Source organism: Tamandua tetradactyla, chromosome X, assembly GCF_023851605.1.
Source record: "Tamandua tetradactyla isolate mTamTet1 chromosome X, mTamTet1.pri, whole genome shotgun sequence".
NCBI classification, from domain to species: Eukaryota; Metazoa; Chordata; class Mammalia; order Pilosa; family Myrmecophagidae; genus Tamandua; species Tamandua tetradactyla.
The window spans coordinates 11,848,714-11,871,149 of NC_135353.1; the positions used below are offsets into that span (position 1 = coordinate 11,848,714).

General features: G+C 36.9%; 1 long non-coding RNA gene across 1 annotated transcript in view; it reads left to right on the forward strand.

Moving 5' to 3' along the window:
- The window catches only part of LOC143671001 (uncharacterized), a 68,422-nt gene extending 58,909 nt beyond the window's left edge, over window positions 1-9,513 (forward strand). The window contains exons 2-3 of the long non-coding RNA XR_013169479.1: window positions 7,126-7,207; window positions 9,417-9,513. This is a non-coding gene — a long non-coding RNA (uncharacterized LOC143671001). The remainder of the gene's footprint in view (window positions 1-7,125; window positions 7,208-9,416) is intronic.
- Window positions 9,514-22,436: the final 12,923 nt, after the last annotated feature.

The following is a 22,436-nucleotide window of genomic DNA, read 5'->3' on the forward strand; positions in this document are numbered from 1 at the left end:
GTAAGACTGAGTTATGACTACTCAACTGGCACTATGTAGCTGAGAATGCAGTGGTATAATATATTTAAGATTCTGAAAGAGAAAGACTTCCAGGCAAGAATTCTGTACCCAGCCAAATTTTCCTTCAAAACAGAGGGCGAGATTAAAAATTTCACAAACAAATCATGAAAGAATTTGCCAACAAGAGACAAGCCATACAAGAAATTCTAAAGGGAGCTTTGCCAGTTGGAAAGAAAAAGGCAGGAGAGGGAGGTCTGGAGGAGAGCACTGAATTGAAGAGTACCAGTAAGGGTGATGTAAATGATAAAAAGAGAAAGAGGAAAAAGAATATATATATATAGAATATATATTTCTGACAAATAAAATCCAAAAATAAGATGGTGGATTCAAGAAATGCCTTTTCAGTAGTAAATTGGAATGTTAACAGACTAAACTTAACAATTAAAAGATACAGATTGGCAGAATGGATTAAGAAATATAATCCAGCTCTTCCTACAAGAGACTCATCTTAGACACAAGGATACAAATAGATTGAAAACATAAGGATGGAAAAAGATGTTCCATGCAAGTTATGACCAAAAGAAAGCAGGAGTAGCTATACTAATATTGGACAAAGCAGACTTTAAATATAAAGACATCATAAGAGACAAAGAAGGCCACTACATATTAATAAAATGGTCAATTCACCAAGAAGATATAACAATCATGAATGTTTATGGTCCCAATCAAGGAGCTTCAAAGTATATGAGACAGACATTGGCAAAACTGCAGGGAGTGATAGACGATTCAACAATAATGGTAGGAGACTTCAATACACCACTCTCCTCTATAGATAGAACAACCAGATGGAACATCAAAAGGGAAATAGAGAAGTTAAATAGCTTGATAAATGAATTAGACCTAACAGACATGTATACGTCATGACACACTAAAACACCAAGATATCTATTACATTCTTCTCTAGTGCTCATGGAACATTCTCCAGGATAGATCATATGGTGTGGCATGGAACAGGACTTTATAAATTCAAAACATTGACATTATTCAAAGCACTTCCTCTGAACGCAATGGAATAAAGCTGGATATCAATAACTACCAAAGAACAAGAACTTTCACAAATATATGGAGATTAAATAACACACTCTTAAATAACCAGTGAGTCAAAGAAGAAATTGCTAGAGAAATCAGTAGCTATGTGGAGATGAATGAAAATGAGAATACAATATATTAGAACTTATGGGATGTGGCAAAGGCTATGCTGAGAGGGAAATATATTGCCCTAAATGCCTAAATTAGAAAAATAAAAAAGCAAAAAACGAGGACTTAGCTCACTGGGAGGAACTTGAGAAAAAAACAGCAAACTAACCCAAAAGCAAGTAGAAGAGGAGAAATAACAAAGATTAAAGCAGAGTTAAATGAATGGAAGAACAAAAGTACAATAAAAAGAATCAATAATACCAAAAGTTGGTTTTTCAAGAAAGCCAATGAAATTGATGGCCCACTAGCAAGAATGAAAAATAGAGAAGATGCAAATAAGCAAAATCAGAAATGACAAGGGGTACATTATAACAGACCCTAAAGAAGTCATAAGAGGATAGATACTATGAGCAACTATATGCCAACAAACTAGACAACTTAGATGAAATGGACAAATTCCTGTAAACACACAAACAAGCTACACTGACTCAGGAAGAAATAGAAGATTGCAACAAACCAATTACAAATAAAGAGATTCAGTCATCAAAAATCTTCCTACAAAGAAAAACCCAGGGCCAGATGGCTTCATAGAGGAATTTTATCCAGCATTCCAAAAAGAACTAATGTCAGTTCTGCTCAAACTTTTCAAAAAAATTGAGGAGAATAAGAACACTACCTAACTCATTTTATCAAGCTAATATCATTTTAATACCAGAACCAGGTAAAGAAGAAATGATGTCCTCAAGTACATGACAAGATGAATGAGCCTTGAGGACATAATGCTCAGACATAATGCTCAGTGAAATAAGCCAGACACAAAAGAATAGATACTGCATGTCTCCACTTTTATGGCCATGGTAAAGGTAAAATCAGAGGCTTATAATGCAGAATATAGGGGACCTTGAGATACATAGAAGCTAGACACGGGTGAATGGTTATGAGGTTGAACTCAAAAGTAAGGGGATAGATAGAAGTGAAGGTGATTCTCTAAGTGGGTCTATAAGTAATATTGCCATATTGAAGGTTAACATGATTGAAAGGGATTGTATAGACCTATGTGTCCCACTGATTAATACTTGAAATATAAATAAGTTATTGCAAGAACTACAAATGTATGAATCAGGTACAAAGAGTGTTTAAGTCCAGGGTTCGGGGGAAAACTGTTATTGCATACTATGGGCTATGTTTAACAGGAAAACATCAGCAACACCACAGCAATACCAGAGGTAAATAATGGGGGGAGGAACAAGAGTTAAGGGGAGGTTTAGATTACCTATTTGGTGAGGGTGTGCTTATTGATTATCTTTTTCTTGGGAACAATGAAATTATTTAAATTGATAGTGTTGATGGACAGTGGACTTTGGGCGTTATACATCATGCCTAATGAATACAGGTGGCTGAAGGATGCCCTGACTGAGAAGAAGATTGGCGAACAATGGTGTATACATATGATTGAATATGGTACTGCTACAAAAAGGAAAGAAGTCGTGAGGCATGCAATGATGTGAATGAACCTGTGGGACATTTCATGAGGCAAAATAAGTCAGAAATGAAAAATCAATTATTGTATGGTATCCTTTTGAAAATGCTTTTAAGCAAACAGGGGCGTAGATTGTAAGTGCATATAGCAGACACATTTAGTCCAGAATGGTAATTATTATTTCTGCATTTTGAGAGTATGTTTTATATATCTATAACCTGGTATTTAGAGGTAAGAATGGAGACATTCAGGTTGGGATTAAGGTAATTCAGAATACAGGGGTAAGGAGGACATTGTCTATATTTTAGAACTGCACCTACTCTGTGAGACCAAAGGAAGAGAGGTTTATTTTGTCTGGAACCTAAATTTTCTGTAGCACACAATCTAACTCAACTTGTCTGGATAGCTCATTTGATCAATTGAAGCCCAGGGAGCCTAGAATAAGAATGAGGACCTTTAATCCTGTGTAGCTTAATGTAATGCCTGGATACATCCTAGAATATATTAGGTAGATAATCAAAAAGCACTGGCAAAGTCCCTTGAGGGAGGGAAGAAAAAATATGAAACTATTAAACTTTACCAGCAGGGAATTCCGATACTGTGTCAAACATTAGGGACACCCAAATCAATAGACCAAGCCCTTGATCTTGAGGCTTACTCATGTGAAGCTTATATAGGTAGTGGAGAAGCTTAGCCTACCTATAGGTATTTCTAAGAGTTACTTCTGAAGGTCCTCTTTTGTTGTTCAGATGTGGCCTTACTCTCTCTAAGCCCAACTTTGTAAGTGAAATCATTACCCTCTCCCCTACATGGGATATGACATCCAGAGATGAAAGTCTCCCTGGTGGCGTGGGAGATGACTCCCAGGGATGAGACTGGTTCTGGCACCATGGGAGCAACAATTCCATCATGACCAAAACGGGGAAAAATTGTAACTAATAAAATATCAGTGGCTGAGAAAGTTCAAATAGAGTCAAGAGACTACCCTGGAGGTCACTCTTACACTAGCTTCAGTAAGACATTGCTACCTATCATAATTTGCAAACCCCAACCAAAACCATTTCTGCCAACAAAGAACACCTAGGGAAATATATAAAATTCTACAAAGGTTCCATGCACTAGGGTAACTTTCCAGAACCTACAACCTCCAGATGGGTCCCTGAACCAAATAAGCCCTGAAAACTAGAGACCCCAGCCACTCCAGAGCGACACCTAGTTCCATCTCCCTACCCCATATTATTGACAGCCCTTCCAACATGAAAAAATTAGAATGGCCATAGCTCAAATACCCCTAAAGAGAGGAATAGAAAGAGCAAAGGTGATGATGGAGTTATACAGAGAAGATAGGATTTAACAAATAAATATGATTGCTGAATCATTACATTGCTATTTAATTTAAATATAAATTAAATATCAGTTTAAATTTATCATTAAATTGATATTTAATTAAATTTGATATCATTAAATTGATATCATTAAATTGATATTTCTCTAGTATCTTAGAGCAGATAGAAGTAGAAACCTAAAATTATGGACTTGTAACCATACCAAACTCTGAAATCTGTTATACGACTAATTATTGTACTGTGCTTTGAAATTTATTGCTTTTTGTATATATGTTACTTGTCACAAAAAAGAAAAAAGCCGATTGTGGTGATAAAAAAAAATATTCCTTCTAGCCTCCTATATTCTGGAGTAGCTAGAAGGAAAAATCTGAGAAGATGGTATGGTAGCCCATGACAAATTCTGGTATCTGTCCTGTAACTACTTGTTGAAGAGTGCTTTGAAAACTATTGCTTTTTTCTTTCTTTGCTTTGTATATATGTTATAGTATACAATAAAAAAACAGTTTTTAGAAAATCAACCCAGTTAAAAATTCTGCACACATTAAGTATCCACTCCCCAGTCTCCAGCCACATTCTATTTCCTGGTAACTTGTACTTTAGATTTTGACTCTGTGAGTTTACTTATTATAATTAGATTTTTAGACTGAGATATTTATTTGATTCCAGAATCTAATACTTTAGGTCAACTGTTGAGAGAAACTTTGCAGCTAGCTCTTGCTTGGCTATCCATTTAGTCCCTTGAAACTCAACCCACTTAAAGACCTTTCACAGAAAGAATGACAACTTACTAGGAGAGTGTTAATCTTGGCTCCTTAGAAAGATTACTGAAAGAATTCACAATCTAGTACATAGCTCTACATGTTCTAAGTTGTAAAGCAGTATATTATTCATAAATGAGTTTTGTTAGAGGTGGGATGGAAAGTTGCAATTGTATGTTCTCCTACATTTTGTGTCTTTTCAGTTCACAAATATTTTCATATAGGTTGCTTTATTTAATGCTCATTACAAATCCATTGTGTAAAATTAATAGCATGTATGCCAGAAAATTATTGTATGAAATGAGCTAATCTTCATAAAGGCCCTCAACATGCTGACTGACATCTAAATAAAAGTTTAGTAAGTGTTAATAATCTTTATAATTCGTATTTCTATTTTTATTTTTAATAAAAGTAGAAGTAATTATTGAACCTCAGGTGTATAGAATTGGGGTAATCACAATCCTAAGTGCATGACACACTCTCAGTATAGGTCCATGGTGTTGTATTTTTATTTGGTTAATTATTTAGTTATTTTTAATTATTTAATAAGCACCCACAAACCTATCACTGAAAATAAAAGCTTAGATATTGATAATGACATACATTTAACTATATAGTTTCCCACACCAACACATGCCCTGGGCTCCCCCAATCAGAGGTAACCATCACCCTGATACCTGTTTAGCATACCCTTGCCTTCTTTTGGTATTGTTATAATAGATATATTCCTAAAAAGTATATATTTTCCCTTGTTGTATGTAACTTTTGGTACATGTCTTTTCACTTTATTAAGTTTTATCCTAATTTTCCTGTGCTGCGATGGTTCATTACATTTGATTGCTATAGAACATTCCACTGTGTGTCTTTACCACATTTTCACCTATGCTCCCGTTGATGAACATTTTAACTGTTTCTAGGGTTTTGTTATTGTGAGAAGTGCTGCTATAAACATTCTTATACATGTTCCCTGTTGTACATATATGACTTTTGCATGGCTCATTCCTAGGAGTGGAAACAGTGGGTCAAGTATTATATAAAAGTTTAACCTTAGGACTCTCCCAAAGTAATTGTACTAAATTACACTCCCATCAGCAGTGTATGGGATGCTGTGCATCCATATCATGGCCAACACCAATAATCATCAGTCTTTTTAATTTTTGCCAGTAAAATGGGACTAGATAGTATCTCTCTGTGGTCTTGATTTGCATTTCTCTGATCACTAATGATGTGGAACATCTCTTCATAATTTTGTTGTTATTAATACTAAGAACATACTGCACCACTATAAAATGTTTGTTGTAGATTTTTAGCACACATACTTTATCACATTAAATAAGTTTCTTTTATTCCTAATTTGCTAAGAATATTATTAGAAATAAATCTTTACTGTTATTAGCTGCCAGTATTGTGAGCTCCATTCTAACTTCCTACCTTGCCTGGGTTCACGCCCCATCCTGCTCACTGCTGTAAAACCCAAAGCTTTAGGTTACTGAGCTTGGCAAGTGCCTTCCAACCAGCAACCACTTTCTTTATATCCTTCTGCTATTTCACCTTTATGGGTTTTGGATCCCTAATTATTATGAGCTCAATGCTACATTCAATAGGAGTTTTGCTTTATTTTATCCCATATTTCTAAGTTTATAAGAGCAAGGTAGTTTTCAGACCATCTATACGACTGATGATCAAATTTTAATGTGCATAGTTATCACCTGAGGATCTTGTTAAAATGCAGAGTCTAATTAAGGAGTACAGCCCAAGAGTCTGGATTTCTAACAAGTTCTCAGGTTATGCCTATGCTGCTAATCCCAAAACCACAGTTAATCTAAACTAGGCTCCTACCAAAACTATCAGAATGTTGGAAACAGGACTCTAAAATCATTTTTCAGATCTGGACTCTAAAGAACATAGTTTGTAGGGTTTTGCAGCCAGCTTGACCAGGGTTGCCCTGAAGCAACACAAAACTCAATTTCACTGAACAAATTCTGGTATAAAAATATAGCAATTTATGAATTGGAGTTTGACCTTAACTAAGAAGAATTATTCAGAGTTCTTATATCCTAACATACTGGACAGTAGTTTTAAATCAGAAATTACATGTTTTGTTTGGCATAAAATGGAATTTTTGTCATATAAACAGCCTACTTTGTTCTGACATCTTAGTTTGCCAAAGTATTTTATCCTAGTATACGTTGGCTTATTTGGACCCCATAACCAATCTTGGAGACAGATGTATTAGATGGTCCTCCTAAAAGCACTTAGTGATATGTACATAATCACTGAAGAAAGGTTTTTTATTTACATTATTGTTATCATGTACACTATGTACAGGTATTTTCTTTTTCAGGCCAAGAAACTTGAGCCTTGCTAGTGGATGAGTGACGTGTATCAGGACGTGGAATCTTAATCACAGCCCAAGTGTGGACCAGGTTTGCTTTTCTTTTTAAAATGCTTTCCTCTGTAATATTTTATTACAAAAGTAAGTTTTCTCGACCTAACTAGTAAAACAATACAAAAATAGATAATTAAATAATCTCCCTGGGGTTGCAAGGGTAGTTCAGTGGTAGATTTCTCACCTGCAATGCAGGGGACCCAGGTTTGATTCCCGGCCCATGCCCTTACCAAAACCAACAAAAACAAACGAACAAAAAATTTCGACAAATGGTACTGCAATAATGGGATACTCACATGGAAACAGAATGAAATGTGACCCCTGCCATACAGCATACAAAAAATAATTATAATAAAATTATCTCCCTTCATAATGTTTCGTTCCTGATCCCTTGCCAAGATTTTAAAAAAGATGCTAACAACATTTGTTCAAACATACATGAATTTGACTCAAGCAAATCCTTATCAATATACATATATTGCTCATATATTTACATCAGGGACATTTCTTGGGTTATTGCTTTGTATAAAATTTGGATCTAAAATTAGATTATTCTGCAACTTCTATTGCCACATAACAATACATCATGGACAATAAATTTCCATTGTTTTATACTTTTAAATTCTTCTCTAATTTCCACAGAAGGCAGTTGGTTGCATGGTGTGAAGAAAGGGTTCATTTATTTAAATGTACAGATCTTTACTTTTACCAAGCTTAGAATTCTGATTCAATGAAATTTCTCTCAGTTTTGGAACCCATACCAGATATTTAAAATAATATAACATTACATTGTCATTTAGAATCTGACGTGGCAAATGCCCTTTATTTCTTTTCTATTGTGTTATGTTTCTTTAATAATCAAACTCTTATTTTTCAGGTAAGTGTAACAAAACTTTCTCAAATTATCAAACCACAAAAAAGGTTACATTTGATATGGCAAGTGAGATTTGCTTCAAAATAATCCAATGAATGGTGGGGGGTGGAGAAGGCAAAGAAGGAGGGGTAGTATTTGGGGGATAAAATAAATATTTGGCCATGAATTGATAATTGTTACAGCTGGGTGATGAGTAAACTTTTACCTCTACATTCATATATGTTTAAAATTGTTCACATTAATAAGTTAAAAATTCTAGATTTGGCTTCTTTGTTCCACTTTTTAAGACAATATCCTTTGGAAATTTTTAATGAACAAATGTATAAATAAGTTTGAGAAAACCATAATATTTTTACAATATCGGGTCTTCCTCCTAGAGTGAAGGGTTTGCAAGCCTTTTTTGAAGGGTATTCAAGCCTTGCATGATAACTCTCAGGAAGGGTCTGTAGAGTGCTTCATGCATGACTATAATCACTCTTGGCTATTTAACTTCTAGATATTTTTATGTTTATCCTTGCTGTTATCACTGGGTTATTTTCCCATTTCTCTAACTGATTAATATCACTAGAATAGTAGGAAACCATTGATTTGGGTGTATGTTTTTTTGCTTTGTTTTGACTGCTCATCTTACTTTTACTATCTAACGTTTATCAGGCACTTTTAGGTATGTAATCCTATCAAATGTATGTTTGATACAATATTTAAACCAATGTTACAAAAGCAAGGGTGGTTCAGTGGTAGAATTCTAGCCTGCCCTGTGGGAGACCTGGATTTGAATGCACCTCCCCACACACAAAAAAAATTCAGCAAATGATGTTGTACTAACGGGATAGTCACCTGGAAAAAAAATGAAATGTGACCCGCACTACACAACATACCAAAAAAAAAAAAAAAAAAAAAGCCTCACCCTTCTAATTAATTAGTGTCATGCACTTCCAAATCAAACAAATCAGACAGAATAATTGTATTTTTTGGTCTATGCCCCCTATACATCTGCCCAGCCCATATTATAGATTTGTAAGGTTTCCCAGTACTATGAGTCTGAGCCCTCAGGTAGAAAATTGAAGAGACAGACTCAAACAGAGATGCAATGAATAGGCACATGGAACTAAAATTTAATAATGACTTTTGGGTACAAGAATAATTTATTATTGGAATGTGAGAAGGGTGGGAAAACTTATTGAGCAGGCAGAATTATTCATAGAATCAGTATCCTGGTATGTTGGCTTCTATGTTTTAAATAAAATCTTATCTATGAATATATTTTCTGTCACATAGATTCAGAAGTCATATTACAATCCCTAATATAATCCCCTCTGTTTATTTCTCAAATTAAATTTTATAAGATATATTTTTACTTATATTATTTCAGTTGATCCTCAAAATAAATCTTTTGGGAAAGAGAGTGTTTAATAGGATCACACTGAAACCTAAGGTAAGTCACAGGAAATCATTTAGCAAAATATCACATACATTATTTAAAACAAGTTTATGTTCATTATTGTTGTTTTAATCTTAGTATTATTACTAATATCATGTAATATCTCCTTGGGAAATGTGGAGAAACTTCAGAATTGAAAATATTCAGTGATCTGCTCAAGTCATACAAAACATGAGCCACTCAAATTAAAGTGATTTTTTTGTCTTTATTAGTATTTAAAAATATGAAAGTAATACCTTTGTTATACTAAATATGGAAATAATGCAAAGGATAGTTTTGAAAGTCTGTCATAATCCTTTATTCCCATATATTTCCATTCCCTTAATGATCCATAACAATAGCCTGATGCACCTTTTTGTTTAAGTAAAATATATATATATATAAATATATATTAGCAGGGCTGATGCATCTTTATCTTTGTAGAATGAAGCCTATAAATAAATGAACACATGTATGAAGTGATTCTGATTATCGTTGCTTTTCAGTGTAACTTTTGAAATCAGGATATGTGAGTTCTCCTACTTGGTTCTTTTTCAAGATTATTTTAGCTACTCTTTATAATTCTAAATTAATTTTAGAATTAGCTTGTCAACTTCTATAAAGATAGCAGCTGGAATTCTGATAGGTAATATGTTGAATCTGTAGGTCAATTTGGAGAATATTGCCATTTTAACAGTATGAAGTCTTCTGATTCCTGAACGTGAGATGTTTTTCCATACATTTAGGTTTTCTGTAATATCTTACAACAATCTTGTTTAGTTTTCAGAGCACAAGTATTGTACTTCTTTTCCTAACTTTATTCATGTCTTTTTATTCTTTTTGATGTTTGCGTAAATGGAAATTTTAACTTCTTTTTTGGATAGTTCATTGTAATCCAATTCATTGGATTCATTGCAATGCATTTTTTGTATATTGATATTGTATCCTGCAAACTTACTGAACTTATTAGTTCTAGTAGTTTTTGGCAGATTACTTAAGAATTTTCTATATACCAGACTATGTCATTTGTGAATAGAGATAGCTACCTCCATTCTAATCTGGATTCCTTTTATTTCTATTTCTTGCCTAATTGTCCTGGCTAGAGCATATAGTAGAATTTTGATTAGAAGTGGCAGCAGTGGACATCTTTATGTTATTCCCAGTTTTAGGGGCAAAGCATCTAGTCTTTCACCATTAAGTATGATGTTACCTGCGGGATTTTCATAAATACCCTTTATCAAGTTGAGGAAGTCCCCTTCTATTCCTGGTGTGTTGAGTGTGTTTATCGTGAAAACATATTAGATTTTTTCAAATAGTTTTCTGTGTCTATTGAGATTATCATGTGCTTTTTCTTTATTCTATTGATATAGTTTCTTATGCTAAACAATTTTGGATATTAAACCAACCTCGCATAGCAGTAATAATCCTAATTGGTCATGGTATATAATTCTTTTAATGTTTCTAGATTTGATTTACTAGTGTTTTGTTGAGGATATCTGCATCCATGTTCATAAGAGATATTGCTCTGTAGCTTTCTTTTCTTGTGAGGTCTTTGTTTAATTTTGATGTCAGGATAATAACGTCTTCATAGAATGAGTTAGGAAGTGTTCCCTCCTCTTCTATTCTTTAGGGGGAAAGTTTGTGAAGAATTGATAGTAATTCTATAAATGTTTCGTAGAATTCAGCAGTGAAACCACCTGCACCTGGGCATTCCTTTGTGAATAGCTTTTTAATTACTAATCTAATCCATTTATTTGTTATTGGTCTAATCAGATTGTCTGTTTCCTCATGAGTCACTGTCTATAGTTTGTATCTTTCTAGGAATGTGTTCCTTTTGTTGTATTTAATTTATTGGCATGCAATAATTCATAGTATCCATTTTGTGACTTGTAAGGATCAAATTAAACAATATGCATAAAAACAGAGTATCGTTAATGTCATAGTAAGCACCTAATAAATGTTAACCCTGTCAAAATTGCTATGGATGTCTTGTGATTCCATATGAGGTTACAGGGTTTCTCAGACCATCCAGGACCTAAGCATAGAAGACTAAATGCAGCCCTGTTCCAAGGCAATTGGGAAACAAAGAAAAGTCCCTCTTAAAACTCTCTTTGAAGATATCTTAGCTAACCTAAGCAGCCCATCTTGAGGTTCTCCAGAGAGACTTGACAATCTAAAAATACAACCAGAAATCCTTTTAGTATAGATAGGACATAGAGGCTCTGCTGGTATTACCCTTTGGAAGATTTGAGTAGTGGTTAGTATTTTGCATAGTTTTGATTGGGAAATTAAAATAGTAAGCAACATTAGTCTAGTTTAGAAGTAAAATGGCAAGAGGGAAGAACTAAATGAAACTAGGTAGACAAATGGAGAAATGATCATAAATAGCCTTTTTGCATGTAGAAATATGTTTTAAAAGCCATTGAAAGGTAGAAAAGTGTTTACTGAAAAACCTTGGTCAACGGAAAATCACTTATAGGGAAGGCAGAAAAATCATCTGGAGATGGTGATATAGTGGGCCTGGAAACAAGAATACTGTAGCCATTTCCCAGTGACTTAAGAGGACCACAATGGCGCCTGTGCCTCCAGGTAGAGGAGGGACCCAGAGGATGGGTAACCACATGAAATAGAAACTCACAAGCAAACTTTAACAGGGAGAGGCAGCATAGTTGGATGCCTGGACTTGAATCCCATCCCAGCGCAGCTACGTTCTAGCTGTATGAACCTGGCAAGTTGCTTAGCATTCAGTTCTTGGATTTACTCATAGAGAATAATTGTAAAGAGGATTAAGTGTTAACATACGTAAACCGCTTAGAGAAGTGCCTGCCATGTAGAAAATACCTTATAAGTGCATGGTACTATAATGATGATAAATATAAAGAATGCAGTCTAATAGGGAGGACAGAAGTTGTCTAGTATCCAAATTACACATATTATTCACATCTTAGCAGTTAGGTGCTGTACTGGATTGAAATTGTTACATAACCAAGGAAAGCTATGTTCTCCTGATCCTGAACCAAATATTGTAGGGTGAAAACTTTGATTGGATTGTTTCCATGCTGATGTAACCTACCCAGTTGTGGTGTGACATTTTGGCTGAATCGTTTCCATGGAGATGTGACATGCCCAATTGTGGATTGGACATTTTGATTAGATGGATATGTAACTCCACCATTCAAGGTGGGTCTTAATTAGTTTATTGGAGTCTTTAGGAGAGCTCAAGAAGAGAGAAACAGACCTGAAAGGCATAGACACAGACCTTGGGAATACAGCAGCCCAGGAGATAAGAGGAGATGAGAGAGCCTACAGAAGCTCAACAGGAAACAGAAGAGAAATAGACACAGATGTCTGGAAAGGCAAGAAGCCCCACAAGATGCCAGGAACTGATAGATCCAACAGGAGTTAGAGAGGAACCAGAAGCAGCACAGACACAAATGTTTGGAGTTTGATGCAGAAATAGCATGAATGCTAATCCGGGACTCAGAAATAGCCAGAACCTGAAGAGAAGAAATCCCTGGCCCCAGGAAATGCTAAGCTAAGAGAAAAAACCCAGAGTTTTTCCCTGGAACAGTTAAATGTGGACCCACAGATGCTTAGAGAGGAAGCCACTGGAATCAGAAGCTTGAAGCAACAGAACCGGGAACAAGAACCAGCAGATGCCAGCCATGTGCCTTCCTTTGTGACAGACATTAGCCTTTCTTCAGTCAAGGATTCTTTCTTTGGATGCCTTTGTTTGGATATGTTTATGGCCTTAGAACTATAAACTTGTAAATTAATAACCCCCCCCTTGTAAAAGTCAACCAATTTCCGGTATATTGCATTTCAGCAGCATTAGCAAAGTAAAACAAGTACATATAGGAAATAGGCTTTTGGCAATATGTGCAACTTAAGTACATAATCTAATATACAAACTAAATAATTTGTATCCATGTAGATTTTCAGCAAAAGTATTTTTACATGTGTCTTTAATTGAATCTCATGAGAAATCTGTGCAGTAGTAGCATTCTCAAGAGGATTAAATGATACAATTCTCATGAGAGTCTAGTAAGAATTACTGTCAGTGGTTTTATTATCTCTTTTTTTATGGATGTGGTAATTTATAGCTTTGGACACTTAAGTGGTTTCTTTCAGTTGACATAAAACTTGAATGGCTCAAGTTCTTTTTTTGAATGAGCAGGTACCAGGAATCGAACCTGGGTCTCTGGCATGGCAGGCAAGAACTCTGCCACTGAGCCACTGTAGCCCATCCCCAGGTTCATTTTTATGAAATTGGAAAAATGTTTTCCTTTCTTAAATTGCCTTTATTTCACAAATGTAATACTTTCACATTATGTCTAATGGAATAAAGGAAGGAAATAAAAGGAAGAAGTTGTTAAATTTTTTTCCTTATCTTGTTTCCATCTCCTGAGATGATGGAAAGTCAAAACCCTGGTACTTATCCTTGTTCTAGTTTCTGCCATTCTTTAGATGAAACAGATACAAAATTATCATATCTAATATGTATACATATCTAAGGTTTTCGTTATTATAAGTTTTTTCTTTAAACTTTGTATTTTAAAATAATTTTAAACTTACAGGACAGTTGCAAAAATAATACACACCCCATATGGAGAACATCAGCATATCCCCCAAAGATACCCATATCCACAAATTTTAACATTTTTCCATGTCATGTCATTCTATCAATCTAGCTACATACCTATTTATCTCTTTTTTGAACCTTTGAGAGTGTATTGTCCATATCATACTCTTTGAACAAAGCATACTTCCATGTACATTTACTAAGAACAAGGATTTTCACTAATGTGTTCCTCCAATTCTAAAGAATACCTAGGGCATTATTTAAGATTCTACAAAGGATCCATGTGCTAGGATAACTTTCTAGAAACCTACAACCTCCAGATGGATCCCTGGACCAGATAAGTCCTGAAATGCAGAGGGGCCAGCCCTTCCAGAACACCAACTAGTTCCATCCCCCTATCCTATATTATCAACAACCCCTTCCAATATGAAAAAGTTAGAAAGGGCACAGCCCAAATACTCCTAAAGAGTGGGAGAAAGATCAAAGTTGATACAGAAGAGGAAGGGTTTCACAAATGAATATGATTGCTGAATCATTATATTGATTTTTTTTTAGTCACCAGTACCTTAGAGCAGCTAGAAGTAAAAACCTAAAATTGTGGAATTGTAACCCATACATACCAAACTCTGAAATCTGCCCTACAACTAATTGTTGTGATGTGCTTTGAAATTTATTGTTTTTTTGTATATATGTTATTTTTCACAATAAAGAAAAAAGGCAATTGTGATGATAGTGCACATCTATATCTATATGATGGTGTTGCGAACCATTGATTGTACACTTTGGATGATTACATGGCACGTGAATATATGATATATAGTAATAAAAAGTAAAATTTTTTAAAAAGAGGTCCTCTGGAAGTAACTCTTAGGCATAACTATAGGTAAGCTTAGCTTCTTCACTACATAAATTAGATTCAAAAGAGAAAGCCTCAATTTCAAGGGCTTGGCCTATTGACTTCAGAGTCCCTAATGTTTGAGACAGTATCAGGGGTTTCCACAGTGGTAAAGCTTAATAGTCCCATATTTTTTCTGCTGTCCCTCAAGGGACCTTGCCAATGCTTTTAAATTATCTGCTCAATATACTCTGGGATGCATCTGGGCATTACATTAAGCTATATAGAATTATAAGCCGTTGTTCCCATTCTGGGCTCCATGTGTTTATGTTGTTTAAATGATCGATGTAGACAGGTTGAGTTAGATTATATGCTACAGAAAATTTAGGTTTCAGAAAAAATAAACCTTTTCCTTTGGCCTCATTGGGTAGGTGAAGTTCTAAAATACAGCAATGCCCTCCTTACCTTTAGTCCTGACCTGATCCGCTTTGTTCTTATCTCTAATTTAAACCTGATCTCTTTTTCAGTTTCTTTAACAATTGTTGTATGTGGCAATGCTGACTTTCAGACCTGCAGAACTCCTACTCTGAGTCCTCGGTGTCAAACAGGTACACAAAGTTCCAGGGAAATACCAAATTATATATCATATAAAGCAGAGCCTCTCAAAATCTAGAAATAACAATTACAGCTCCAGACTAAATGTTACCACTATAAGAGCTTACAATCTAGGTCCCAATTTTCTTATAATTATTTTCTAAAAGACACCATACAATTTTTTTTTATTCTGGCTTATTTTCCATCACATAATGTCCCTGAGGTTCATTCACATCGTTGCATGCCTCACAAATTCATTCCTTTCTGTAGGTGCACAATATCTGATCATATGTATACACCACAGTCCACCATTCTACTTCTCAGTCAGTGTGTAATTCAGTTGCCTCCATCTATTGTCTCCCTCATTTTTTTTCTTTCTTTTTTTTTTTTTGTCTCCCTCATTTTTGAAGGGCATTTTTGCTCCATATAGAATTCTTGGATGGAGATTTATTTTTTCCTTTCAGCACTTAAAGTATGTATCCCTGGGCGGGCCACGGTGGCTCAGCAGGCAAGAACGCTTGCCTGCCATGCCAGAGGACCTGGGTTCTATTCCCGGTGCCTGCCCATGTTAAAAAAAAAAAAAAAAAAAGAAAAGAAAAAATGTATTCCCATTGCCTTCTTGCCTCCAAGGTTTCCAATGAGAAATTAATACTTATTTTTGTTGAATATTGTTGCATTGCTTCTCTCTTGCAGCTTTCAGAATTCTCTCTTTTGTCTTTGCCTTCTGACATTTTGATTATATGTCACACTGTGTGTCTGTTTGGGTTTATCCTGTTTGGAATTTGCTGAGCTTCTTGGATGTATATATTCATATATTTTGTTAAATTTGGGGAGTTTTCTGCCATTATTCTTTGAATACACTCCCTGCCCCTTTCTTTCTTCTCCTTCTGGTACTCTTATAATGCATATACAGTTATGCTGAGGTACCCACAGTTTCCTCAGGCTCTATTCATGTTTCACCTTTCTTTTTTTCTCTCTGTTTCTCAGACTGATTAATTCCGATTGTCTTGTCTTTAAGTTTACTCCTTCTGCCAGCTCCAGTCTGCTGTTGAATCCTAAATACTTACTCTCTCACATAATTTTCTTGTGCCAAACTATTTCAGAACATCACTCTAAGTCAGTGGTTGTCAACTAGGGGAGGTTTGGCTTCCCAATCCTGGATATTTGGCAATGTCTAGAGACAGTTTTGTTTGCCATAATTGAGAGCATTGGTGCTGCTGATATTTAGTGGATAGAGACCAGAGACGCTACTAAACATACTACAGAGTGAGGACAGCCACTCCTCCAACCAACAAAGAATTATTCAACCCAAAATACCAATTATGTCAAGGTTAAGAAACCCTGCACAAGGTGAGTGGAGCTATGGACAGCCCTTTCTTTGAAATAGTTCTATAATATTCCATAATATTGACAAACCACAATTTACTCAATCATGTTAGAATTAGCAGTTTCTAGTTTTTTGCCATCAGAAATAATGCAGCAATACATATTTTTATTCATCTTTATTTACAGACCCTTATATGCTGATGCTTTTCTTTCTCTGGGATGGAATTCCCAAAGTGACATTTTTGGTCAATTTTTTAACAATGTTAATAGATATTTCTGTATCACTTTTCAAGTTATTTGAAATAATTTACATTTCCACCAGAAATGCATTGGGTGCCATTTCCCTATCATTCTCTCCAGGAACTGAGAATTATTATTCTTTTTTATTTTAACCAGTCATATGAATGAATATCATATCTCATTGTTACTTTAATTTGCGTTTCCTTGAATACCAGTAAGTTTTATCAGCATATGTATTATGCTAATATATGTATTAGCTATTTGGTTATTTCCTATTAATCCCTATTCATATTTATTGCTGATTTTTTCTATTCTTTTGAAACAATTTGTAGAAACATTTTCATACTGTGGTTATTACACTTTGTCTATCATGTTGCACATATTTTTCTCATCTATCATTTGTCTTTTGGTGTGTTGTCTCTTATCATTTTACACATTTTAATTTCTAATTATACTTTTTAACTATTTATTTCCTCTTGTTCTTCTATCTTGCTTAGGAAAGTATTCCGCACTCCAGATTTGTAGAAATATTATTCCAAATTTTATCTAATATTTAATTATTTACTTTTTAAACTTAGACCAATGGAATGACTTGCTACACACTGCACAATGGAAACACAGGCCCCGGCACAACAGGAACTTTCAGCAAATCACTGCTTTATTACTTATATAGCACAAAGCGTCCCAAAAAGCAGAGGAAGAGATCCTTTCATGACTAGTCTCCCAGGGAAGACAACTGCTTGGTTACTGCTTGGGTCAGAGGTGATGCATGGCAGCTCCACACTCTCCACATTACACTGGAGAGGAGAAACAAATCTTTTCTGTTTGAGTGTTGAATATTTATCCACTCTGGGGGTTAAGGGCCCTGTCATTGAGAGTTCCTACACTCATAAGCATCTGGCTGCTTGTTCCTGGTTTCCAGGTTCAAGATATTGTCGGGCCTTCTCATTAGACCTAACATCTCTACCAGGCTGTGGAATAGAAACAGACTGAAAGATTTGTACACAATAGGAAAAGAGAGTCATGGGCTGATAGTCCTGGCCTATCTGAGGTGTGAGGGCTGGGAGATGGCTGCTGAGCATGTATCCATGACTTCCCCAGCAGTCCATCCTTCAATCTCTTGACCAAGCCTAGCCTACTCCTCTGCATTGGCTTCCACAACGTAAGCCTACCTCATACCTCAGATAGGCCAGGACTATCAGCCCATGACTCTCTACAATGTTGACAGTAAAGGTTTGGGAACACCAGTGACTGTAGCACATAAGGAGGACTTCACCTATGCATGACATTTACTCCAAGCAGAGTGATCAGACCTGTGTGGAATAATTGTGCATCAATGCCCTGCTACCCCCCAGGAGATAGCTGAAGAGGTCTTTTCTAGTTTGCTAGCTGCTGGGATGCAACACACCAGAGACGGTTTGGCTTTTAATAAAAGGGGTTTTTTTCATTAGTTCTTCAGAGGAAAGGTAGCTAACTTTCAACTGAGGTTCTTTCTTATGTGGGAAGGCACAGGGTGATCTCTGCTGGCCCTCTCTCCAGGCCTCTGGGTTCCAACAACTTTCCCCAGGGTCATTTCTTTCTGCATCTCCAAAGGCCTGGGCTGAGCTGTAAGCACTGAGATGAGATATGCTGAGCTGCTTGGGCTGTGCTATGTTGCACTTTCTCGTTTAAGCACCAGCCAATTAAATCAAACATCATTGCAGCAGGCACACGTCTTAGCTGGCTGCAGATGTAATGAGCAACAGATGAGGTTCACATACCATTGGCTCATGTCCACAGCAACAGAACTAGATACTGTCACCTGGCCAAGTTGACAAGTGAATCTTACTACCACAGGGTCCCATATAAATCTCTTTGTACCCCTTGCAGCCAGTGGGCTTGCTGTTGGAATTTAGTCTCCTCCTATTCCACCTCCCCTGTGGTATTAGCCCATGTATATCAGGAGGTATTAGCAATAGCACATGTCTCCTAGTTGGCCTACATGGAGTCAAAGGTAATGCAATTATCAAATACCACTTTAGCTAGAAAATCTAATGATTTTTGCTGAACCTGTAGGGCTTATGCTGTGAACTCAGCAGTGTCAGCCAAAGTGGCTGACAGATTGCATATTATGTGTTTATTAGCTTACTCCTAGCCAAAAAGAAAGAGGAGACTCCAGAATCATGGACCACCACCTTATCACCCCCACCAGCAAGTCATGCTTTGCTTGAGATAATAAATTAGAAAGATGACTGGCCATTTGCCGTTTCATTACATCAGGAGTTGTTGCATCCTGACAAGTTGTCCAGGGGTATGAAGAAAAAGAGTGCACAGCCAATAGCTGCGCCATTATCTTCATCACAGTGCATAAATGCAGGGCTTCCTGATGTTTGTTCAAATGTGAGGCAGGGAAAATCAGCTCTTTGAATGTCAATCAAGTCTTGGAAATAAGGGTAGAGGGAGTGAAGGATCAGATGGCTGATCTAGCAGTCAGTCAGATTCTTTGCCACCAAGTTCAATGGCCTGGATCAGCTGGACAAAGGTGCTTTCCTTCAGAGTCACTGCCAGATTAAATCTGTACAAAACAGAAGGAGGGAGCAGTAATTGGTCCTGACAGGGTGGTCATGCAACCAACTCCTGTAGGAGACACCTTTCTCAGCCTATATGAAGTAACTTATTTTTCTCTTTTAGGCTACCTGTTCTGTCTGCCTCTTGCCCTGAACTATAAACTCACCCCTTTCCATTGATCCGAGTGCCTTATCTATATCTTCTGGCCTACTTCTATCCCTTGTTATAGAGGGAAGTTGTCCAGACTCCTCGAAGGTGTCCCATGTCCATTCCCAAGGGAGCTGGTGGCCCAACCAGGGGCGGGTGTTGCCCACTAACCTCCACTATGTGAGTTCCACCATCTGGATTGTCACTCCCTGTGTGTTAAGCACTTCTAGGCCTGCTTCCATCATTGCACCCCTCCACCTGCCATCTCTAATCTCCTACCATCCTGAATTGTGTGGAGGGTGTAATGGGGTAAAAATCAGGATGATTCTCTGACAGAGGCCGAAAAGGAAACTCCCAAGTGGTGTGTCCTTGGTCTCCCTTTGGGGGCTAATCCTCATCTTGATGGGTTTAAGAGCAGATGCACAGCAAAGCCTGGTACCTCCCCAATTCTTGTCCCCTCCCTGTGCTAGTAAATGGGATAAGGCTGTGTTTCTCTTCAGGGGAACTGCTGAGTTCAGCTTCTAGACTGCCTATCTAGGTGGATAATCCATCTAGTAAAAGAGTTGCCAGGGGCCGTTGTAATGTGGCTCAGTGGCAGAATTCTCCCATGCTGTGCCCGAAACCCAGGTTCAATTCCCGGAGCTAGCTCATACCACCCCCCTCCTCCCCCCCAAAAAATGAGAAAGTTACCAGGATGTGAATGCCAAAACTCTTTTGTCAGGCAGCCATTAAAGTTCTCCACAGTGCCAGCTGTCTATGGTGGTGGGTGACATGGAATGTCCATCTAATGCCATGAATCTGCATGGATTTTTAAATGGATTTTGCAGCAAAGTGAGTTTTTGGTCAGAGGAGATATCATCTGGGTACCTAAAGGTGTGCCAAAGCTGATTTTTCAAGGTATCCCATGTATGTACTGCATCTGCTGGATGAACTGGAAAGGCAAGGTCATAGCCTGTACAGGTGTCTACAACAACCAAGGAATAGAACGTACCTTGGGATGGTGGGAGACGACTGATATAGTCAACTTGCCTTGGGCAGCCCAATGTGTTCTCTCTAGGAATAGCTCCAAAATGTCCTTTTTGGGTTCTGGCTTGTATTTGACATCTCTTACATTGGTAAATGGAAGATTGGGCCTCTTTTAATGAGAGAGGTACTACATACATGTTCCTGGACCTATAATTTTTTGCCAGAATTTCCATGTCCAGTTCAATGGCGGATTCACCCAGCAGCAGAAGCAGCCATGGGAACTTCAGCTATTTCATGGATGTCCCCAGGGTTAAGTTCATTGTCGTCATCCTCCAGGCAGAGCTCATCCTCTTCCTCTTTCCCAGAAGAATTTCCAGCTTCATTTGATGTGAAAAGAAGCTCAGTGCATCTTTTATCAGCTAGTAATTTAATCACTTTGGGCCTTTGGTTTGTGCATCAGCATGGGTAGTGTAGATGGTGCTTTTGCACACTGCCAGTTATTTTCAAAGTTCCCTTCCCCATACTGGGAAACCTTGGATCTCCAATCGCATTCTCTCATGAACCTAATCAGACTGCTAAGCATTTGACTGACAGCACGTGAGTCAGTAAACAGGTACACAGGGCTGCTTGGGTCTGAGTGTTTAAGGACTGCTTACAGTTCATCCCATTAGGCACATTTTTCCAGTGTGAGCAGTGATATATATTCTGACCCAAGGTAACAGAAACAGCAGCTACTGACCAATGCACATCAGGCAACTTCAGCTTGGTCAATCCATCAGTGAACAGGCATTGAGCATCCAGTGGGGCATCCTTGAGTTGGGGACCTCAGGATTCCCATGCTAAGAGGGAGAGCCCTTATCTGGTATTGCAACAGGATCATTGTTGAGGGAGCCTCCATCACCCACCCATGCAAGCATCTCACTTCCTGGGAACCCAGGCAAGCACAATCCTAAATGTACCATTTTCATTTATTGATGCTCTGTCGTTGGGCACTCTCTGGATGAGTGTTTTGATTACCCGGGACCCAGAACATGGTGGGGATTTCTAGCCTCAGGACATCCTGAGAGCTCAGCGATCCTTTCTGTTTCCAACAAGGCCTGATAGCATGACATTAGATGCCTCTCAAAGGAGGAGTAGCACTGTGCTGTATCTGGGAGCTTCTTGGTTCAAGAACCCAGGGATATGCAAATTCTTTTTTTTTTTTTTGAAGATGATAAACATTTATTGAAAATTTGCAACATCTTAACTGAGACAGAGAGACTTGAGTACATTCCCCAATATCACACACAATGTAGAATGAGGATACATATGTAGGTGTTGCTGACTTCACAACAAAATGCTCTTAACTCTTATGCTTTCTTCTGTTCAAATCAGCCCATGTATGGCTGATAAAGGATTAAGAAAGTTTCATGCAAACACAATTCCTGCACAGCATATCTTTAGAAATCATGTTTTAATTATAGCCTTTGGACTGTCAAGTGCTGGATGTGACATATATAATATTTAGATCACTAGAAGTGGGCCACATGACTCCTAAGATGAACTTCCTATTCATCAGATCTAAAGATGCTGCTGGTCAAGGTTCTTTCTATCATGGTAGGCAAACGGATAAGAAAGGCACAGGTTTAGCTATAATGTTGAAAGCAAAGAATGTGCAAATGATAATTTTAGTTATTACCATTTTCTTCTGAAAAATTTTAGAAATACAATTTTGTGAAAAAAGACATGCATCCAT